This window comes from Ursus maritimus, unplaced genomic scaffold (assembly GCF_017311325.1).
Source record: "Ursus maritimus isolate PB19 unplaced genomic scaffold, ASM1731132v1 scaffold_17, whole genome shotgun sequence".
Taxonomy (NCBI): domain Eukaryota; kingdom Metazoa; phylum Chordata; class Mammalia; order Carnivora; family Ursidae; genus Ursus; species Ursus maritimus.
The window spans coordinates 328,819-335,816 of record NW_024424119.1 but is presented as its reverse complement, the minus strand read 5'-3'; positions in this window follow the sequence as shown (position 1 = coordinate 335,816).

Here is a 6,998-nt window from a genome sequence, read left to right as displayed (position 1 = left end):
GACCAACACCAATGAAATAGGATCATTAGAAACTTTTATCAACAACTTTACACCAATAAATTAAACAACCTGGAAGAAACGGATGCCTTCCTGGAAACCTATAAACTACCAAGACTGAAACAGGAAGAAATTGATTATCTAAAGAAACCAATTAATTATGAAGAGATCAAAGCAGTGATCAGAAACATCCCCAAAAACAAGAGTCCAGGGCCTGATGGATTCCCCAGGGAATTCTACCAAACATTCAAAGAAGAAATAATACCTATTCTCCTGAAGCTGTTTCAAAAAATAGAAGCAGAAGGAAACTACCGAATTCATTCTATGAGGCCAGTATTACCTTGATCCCCAAACCAGGCAAAGACCCATCAAAAAGAATTACAGACCAATTTCTCTGATGAATATGGACACCAAAATTCTCAACAAGGTCCTAGCTAATAGGATCCAACAGTATAATAAAGAATTATCCATCATGACCAAGTGGGATTCATCCGTGGGATGCAAGCGTGGTTCACATTCTCAAATCGATCACTATGATAGATCATATCAACAAGAAAAGAGTCAAGAACCATATGATTCCCTCAATTGATGCAGAAAAAGCATTTGACAAAATACAGCATGCTTTCCTGATTAAAAACGTTCAGAGTGTGGGGATAGAGGCTACATTCCTCAATTTCATAAAAACCATCTATGAACAGCCTACAGCAAATCTCATTCTCAATGGGGAAAAGCTGAATGCCTTTCCCTTAAGATCAGGAACACGACAAGGATGCCCACTCTCGCCATTATTCTTCAACATAGTACTAGAAATCCTTGCAACATCAATCAGACAACAAAAAGGGATAAAAGGAATCCAAATCATCAAAGAAGAAGTCAAACTGTCTCTCTTCCCAAATGACATGATACTCTATATGGAAAACCCAAAAGAATCCACCCCCAAACTACTAGAAGTTATAGAGCAATTCAGTAATGTGGCGGGATACAAAATCAATGCTCAGAAATCAGTTGCATTTCTATACATGGACAATGAGACTGAAGAAAGAGAAATTACGGAATCCATCCCACTTACAATAGCACCAAAAATCATACATTATCTCGGAATTAACTTAACCTGAGATGTAAAGGATCTATATTCTAGAAACTACAAATCACTCTTGAAAGACATTGAAGAAGACACAAAAAGATGGAAAGATATTCCATGCTCATGGATCGAAGAATTAACATAATTAAAACGTCCATGCTACCCAGAGCAATCTACACTTTCAATGCTATCCCGATCAAAATACCAATGACATTTCTCAAAGAACTGGAACAAACAGCCTTTAAATTTGTGTGGAACCAGAAAAGGCCCTGAATCACCAAGGAATTGTTGAAAAGAAAAAACAATGCTGGGGGTATCATGTTGCCGGATATCAAGCTGTACTACAAAGCTGTGATCTCAAAGACAGCATGGTCCTGGCACAAAAACAGACACATAGACCAATGGAACAGAATAGAGACTCCAGAAATGGACCCTTGGCTCTTTGGGCAACTAATCTTTGACAAAGCAGGAAAAAACATCCGGTGGAAAAAAGACAGTCTCTTCAGTAAATGGTGCTGGGAATATGGACAGCTATATGCAAAAGAATGAAACTTGACCACTCTCTCACACCATACACAAAGATAAACTCCAAATGGATGAAAGACCTCGATGTGAGACAGGAATCCATCAAAATCCTAGAGGAGAACATAGGCTTTAACCTCTTTGACCTCGGCCACAGCAATTTCTTTCATAACACATCTCCAAAGGGAAGAGAAACAAAAGAAAAAATGAACTTGTGGGACTTCATCAAGATAAAGAGCTTCTGCACAGCCAAGGAAACAGTCAAAAAAACTAAGAGGCAGCCCATGGAATGGGAGAAGATATTTGCTAACGACACTACAGATAAAAGACTGGTATCCAAGACCTACAAAGAACTTCTCAACTCAGTACATGAGAAACAAATGATCAAATCAAACAACTAGGCAGAAGATATGAACAGACACTTTTCCAATGAAGACATACAAATGGCTAAGAGACACATGAAAAAATGTTCAAAATCGTTAGCCATCAGGAAAATTCAAATCAAAACCACATTGAGATGCCACCTTATGCCAGTTAGAATGGAAAAAATCAACAAGGTGAGAAACAACAAATGTTGGAGAGGATGTGGAGAAAGGGGAACCTTCTTACACTGTTGGTGAGAATGCAAATTGCTACATCCCCTCTGGAAAACAGTGTGGAGGTCCCTTAAAAAGTTAAAAATTGAGCTACCCTATGATCCAGCCATTGCACTACTGGGTGTTTACCCCAAAGATACAGACGTAGTGAAGAGAAGGGCCATATGCACCCAATGTTCATAGCAGCAATGTCCACAATAGCTAAATCATGGAAGGAGCCGAGATGCCCTTCAACAGATGACTGGATTAAGAAGATGCGGTCCATATATACAATGGAATATTACTCAGCTACCAAAAAGAATGATTACACAAAATTTGCAGCAACATGGATGGGGCTGGAGGAGATTATGCTAAATGAAATAAGTCAAGCAGAGAAAGAGAATTATCATATGGTTTCTCTCATCTATGAAACATAAGAAGTAGGAAGATCGGTAGGAGAAGAAAGGGATAAAGAAAGGGAGGATAACGAGAATGGAGATTGAAGCATGAGAGACTGTGGACTCTGAGAAACAAACTGAGGGCTTCATATGGAGGGGGTTGGGGGAATGAGATAGGCTGGTGATGGGTAGTAAGGAGGGCACGTATTGCATGGTGCACTGGGTGTTACACGCAACTAATCAATCATGGAACTTTACATCAAAACCCACGGATGTACTGTATGGTGACTAGCATAATAAAAAAAATATTATTATTAAAAAAAAACAAAACTAAGGATATGCTGTATGGGGGCTAATGTAACATAATAAAAAATTATTTAAAATAAAAAAAAATAAGAAGCTAGTTGATAAGGAAAAAAATAAAAACGGGGTGCCTGGGTGGTTCAGTGGGTTGAATGGTTGCCTTTGGGTCAGGCCATGATCCCAGAGACCTGGATTGGAGTCTTGCCTTGGGCTCCCTGCTTAGCAGGAGACCTGCTTCCCCCTCTCCCTCTGCTCCTCCTCCAGCTTGTGCTCTCTCTAACTCACTCTCTGTATCTCAGAGACAGATTTAAAAAAATTTTTAAAAAGAAAGAAAAAGAAAATTTTAAAATGAAAGAATAAAGATTAATGAGAAAAAGTCCTCAAATTCTATATGATATTTTCCCCTAGCACAGGAGTTTTTCACTTTTGTGTGATCCACTAACTTGGTGTCAGCCTCATGTTCCTGCTGGCCTTCTGGGGGAGGGGCCAGTGCACTGATTCTCAGGTAGCTTTCCTGTGCAGAACTTCACTGACCCCGCCAGGGGGCTGGGCTTAGTGTAAGGAGCTCCTGGGTGCTCTATGTGGCTTTTGTTCACTGAAGGCTTTCCCTGCCACATTTGGATGAAAAAAACTGTAAAAATTGGGGTGTCCCATTCGCTAGCCCTGGAGCTGAATGATTGCTGTTCCCACTGTTCAGTGCACCCTCAGGGAAAAGCAGTCAGTCCCTTTTGTGTGGAACTCTGCCACACTCAGGCATCCCTGTTCTTTCTGACCCTGGGGATCCGGAGACCACACTGTTCCACCTAGGATTCTGCCCCACCTGGCCACCTGAACTCCTTTCAGGTAGGGACATCCCTCACAGGAGCAGACTTCTAAAAGTTTGTGCTCTGCTGTTATATCACTTTCTGATTGTTGGTTTACAGAGGTTCCTACCCCTCCCCCCCAGTGGTTTATTTTCTATAACCCCTTAGGTTCACTTCTCTGTACTTCCTACCTTGCAAGAAAGTGGTCACTTTTCTTTTCGTAGAATTTCAGCAATTCTTTTCTTAGATCTCAAGTTGAATTCACAGGTGTTCAGAATGATTTCTTAGATGTCTAGCTGAATTCAAGAGACCAGATGAAATATGGGTCCCCTACTCTTCTGCCATCTTCCCTCTTTTCTTCTCCTTCAGATTTTTTTTGAAGCAAATTGTTTCATTGCTTGTGAAGAAAAGTGTTTCATGTATATTTTGGTTTTGCCAGCATAACCTGTTCTGTTTGATGTTTCTTCCTTGGGTTCTTCCTGCAATTTCAATTATATAACTTTCAATTGTTGGTTTCAGTTCAGGAGTCGTGTCTTCCACTTTAAACTTGCCATGTGCATCTAATAAAAGATTAAATCTAGCTGGAATTCATTGCATTTTAAGTATGATGTCTACATTCAAAATCCAGAATGGAGCCAATGGCAGAAATAACACCCTGATAACATGGGCAAGAGAAAGGATACAATAGTGAGTCATCTGTGTGTTGAAGAAAATCTGTAATATTGTGTAGAATAAATCTTTAGGGAAAAGGTTGGCTAACAGGTCTTCAAAACCTTGCATTTCAGTATTACATACTTCTTTAAAGTAGTCAAACCCATTACCAAACATTTTTTATATACTTTTTATTTTATATCCTAGATCATAACGTGTTAGTTAATGGATTTTCATTTCATCTCCTAGGAATTTGAAACTTTCTCTTAAGACTAAGACTATTGTAACTGTGACCATATGACCCCTTGTTCCTCTGGGGTAATCTGTATATGCCCTCAAGGAGTGTGCCTTACTCTTCCTTACCTAAGACAATAGCACCACCCAGTGGTAATGTGTTTCCTCATACCAGCAGATACAAATTTTTAATAGCTTTTTTTTTTTTTTAGATTTTATTTATTTGACAGAGAAGACAGAGTACAACCAGGGGGAGTGGCAGGCAGAAGGAGAGGGAGAAGCAGGCTTCCTGCTCAGCAGGGAGCCCAATGTGGGGCTTGATCCAAGAACCCTGGGATCATGACCTGAGCCACCCAGGCACCCCCTTTTTAAAGCTGTTCTTAAACAGGCCAAGCAACTCCATAAACTCTGTTTATTTCCTGTGATTAAGAGTCTCTTATGATTTGTTTCCCTCTCTGATTTCATCTTGTTTTATTTTCTCATCTCTTCCCCTATGATCCTCTGTTTTGTTTCTTGAATTCCACATATGACTGAGATCATATAATTGTCTTTCTCTGATTAACTTATTTTGCTTAGCATGATACCCTCTAGTTCCATTGACATCATTCCAAATGGCAAGATTTCATTTTTTGATAGACCAGTAGTATTCCATTGTATATATACACCACATCTTCTTAATCCATTCAATGGACATCTGAGCTCTTTCCATAGTTTGGCTATTGTGGACATTGCTGCTATAAACAAAATGGGTGATGCACATTAAGGAAGGCATGTGATGTAATGAACACGGGGTATTATATAAGACTGATGAATCGGTGTTTTTAGGGAAGGAAAAAGATGGTGGAGTAGTAGGGGTCCCTTTCTTAAGCTGGTCCCCTGAATCGAGCTGGATATCTACCAGACCATCCTGAGCACCCACGAAATCAGCCTGAGATGCAGGAAGATACATCTGGATCTCTACAAACGAACATCTCCAGCGCTGAGTATTGAGGTACAAGGTGGGGAGCCGTGAATCCGCGCAAAGATATTGGAAGATAAACAGAAGGGTGAGGAAGCCGCCGTGCTCGGGCGCGGTGAAGCAGTGGCCACCTGCACTGGGGAGTGACCGGACTCGAGGACCAGCACCCGTGAGAAAGCAGACTGAGACCGTGAGCCCGAGAACATGCGCAAGACCAGACTGAAAACCGGAGCTCCGGAGCGCTCACTGGAACCGGACTGATACCGGGAGCTCGGGAGCGCACGCACAACCAGACTGAAAACTGGAGCTCCAGAGCGCACGCTCGAACTAGACTGAAACTGGGAGCTCAGGAGCATGAATGCAACCAGACAGAGAACTGGTGCTCTGGAGTGAGCGCAAACCACATTGAAACAGGGAGCTCGGGAGGGCGCACAGGAACCGGGGGTGGCTGGCGGTGTTAGAAGCACAAAGGACAGACATGTGCCAGCCATGGAAGCGAGGGCTTGGAGAGTGGCTGAGGGGCACAAAACCTGGGACACTGTGGGGTTTTTAGCAGCACCAACGGAAACAGAGTTAGAGAGGCCAGGAGAGCTCAGTGGAGAGTGGACTGCGATCTCTCTGTTCAGAGACAGAGGCTAGGATACAGCCACTGCTGCTCTGATTCTCAAAAGAGGCAAGGAAAACCACCAGGGAAAGCCGCCAGACAACAAAAGCCTGGAAATACCGGTTCACATTTTTCCCATTACTGTCCCCCTTTGTAGGGGATGGGGCAACTCTACCCAAACAGGGTTGCCTGAGTATCAGCGCAGCAGGCCCTTCCCCCAGAAGGCAGGCTGAAAAATCAGGAAGCCCACATCCCCAAGGTCCCTATAAAACAAGTGCACAGTGCCTGGGTCCTGGTCAATAATTTGGGCTCTGGGCATCCCTGCAACCTCTACTCATCAGAATGACAAGGAGGAGAAACCCTCAGCAAAGAAAGGAGACAGAGACTGTGGCCTCTGCCACAGAACTGATGGATATGGATATAACCAAATTGTCAGAAATGGAGTTCAGAGTAACAATGGTAAACATGAAGTGTAGGCTGGAAGAAAATATTAACAAAAATATTAACGAGAATATAGAATCTCTAAGGGCAGAAATGAGAGCGAATGTGGCAGAAATTAAAAATGCAAGCAGAAGAACGAATTAGTGAATTGGAGGATGGGATGGTAGAAGAGAAAGTTAAAAAGGAAACTAAGCTCAAAAAAATCCAATCTCAAGAATGTAGATTACGGGAGATTACTGACTCAATGAAACATTACAATGTCAGAATCATCGGCATCCCCAAGGGGGTAGAGAAAGAGAGAGGTCTAGAAGAGATATTTGGACAAATTGTAGGTGAGAACATCCCTAATCTGGCTAAGGAAGCTAGCATTCATGTCCAAGAGGCACAGAGGACCCCTCCCAAGCTCAGCCATGACAAACCTACACCACGTG